The sequence below is a fragment of the Macaca nemestrina genome, chromosome 8 (assembly GCF_043159975.1).
Source record: "Macaca nemestrina isolate mMacNem1 chromosome 8, mMacNem.hap1, whole genome shotgun sequence".
NCBI classification, from domain to species: domain Eukaryota; kingdom Metazoa; phylum Chordata; class Mammalia; order Primates; family Cercopithecidae; genus Macaca; species Macaca nemestrina.
The window spans coordinates 28,691,873-28,692,880 of record NC_092132.1 but is presented as its reverse complement, the minus strand read 5'-3'; the positions used below and the strand labels follow the sequence as shown (position 1 = coordinate 28,692,880).

Genomic DNA, 1,008 nt, shown 5'->3' with positions numbered 1-1,008 from the left:
CTAGATGAAATCAGAAGAAACAAAAAAAGAATAGATTTTTAGGGTTTTTTTTAAAAGTGTAAAAAGAAAAAAATTGCATGCCTGCTTGCAAACATATGGGATACTGAAGAACTATTGCTGCTTTCACCAACCCAATTGCTGGTGTCAGTGCTGACAAACTTGCTTGCTTTCCTCCTCTGTTTTACTACCTGCATCTTCTTATTGACTGGGAACAAAGGGGAAGTCGAGTCCTTTCACCAGTCAGCTTTTGAATTAAATTGAAATTGTAGGGATGACCACAACCTACTCTGTACTCAAGCCGCTATCCCTATATTCCTTAAAGCCACTATAAAGAGGTGAGATTCCCACTGTATTATGTTACAAATTTATGTTTACCCCCCTTACCAGAAACCTCTAGCTGAGCCTGTCCTCTTCACACTGAGTAATGGTTTATGTTTCTTCCCTCAGGGCCTAAACTTTTATTTGTTCCTATTAAATATTATTCTGTTTTAAAAGCTTCTAAATTTCAACTTGCCCTGATTACCTTGAATTATGCAATGCAAATTAGTCTATTGAATAAAGATTGGTTTTGAAATCTGATGAGCATCTCAACTGATTAAGTTAAATTATGCTTTAGTGGGGGGCATACCCTATATACTTCAAATACCTCCAGGCACACAATGAACTAATAACTGTACCAAGACTTCTGTGAAAAACAATGACAATATCTACTACACATTAAGTGCTTACTAAAAGGCAGGCATTGCCTTAATGCATTAGATGCATTCTTTCTTAATCTTCAGAACAACTCTAAAGGGTAGGCAGAATTATCATGCTCAGGATCAGACTGGATTCAAATGCACCAAGTCTGTTTAACTCCAGAGACTATGTCTTGATCATTATATCAGAGGGCCGTTATCATGGCTACTAGGTAGCTACAATTTCACAAGAAAGTAATTGTAAGAGCAGTTTTTTTTTTTTTAACCATGACTTTAACAGGCTGATCAATATGATGTAAAATAAATTTCA

The 1,008-nt window shown here is 35.9% G+C and overlaps 1 protein-coding gene and 1 long non-coding RNA gene across 3 annotated transcripts in view; both read right to left on the bottom strand.

Annotated features, from left to right (window-relative positions):
• LOC105475946 (eukaryotic translation initiation factor 3 subunit H) overlaps window positions 1-1,008 on the bottom strand; it is a 108,333-nt gene that overhangs the window by 48,550 nt on the left and 58,775 nt on the right. The window lies entirely within an intron of this gene.
• Window positions 1-1,008, bottom strand: part of LOC139355769 (uncharacterized) — a 61,801-nt gene that overhangs the window by 32,997 nt on the left and 27,796 nt on the right. The gene's annotated exons all lie outside the window — the stretch shown is intronic.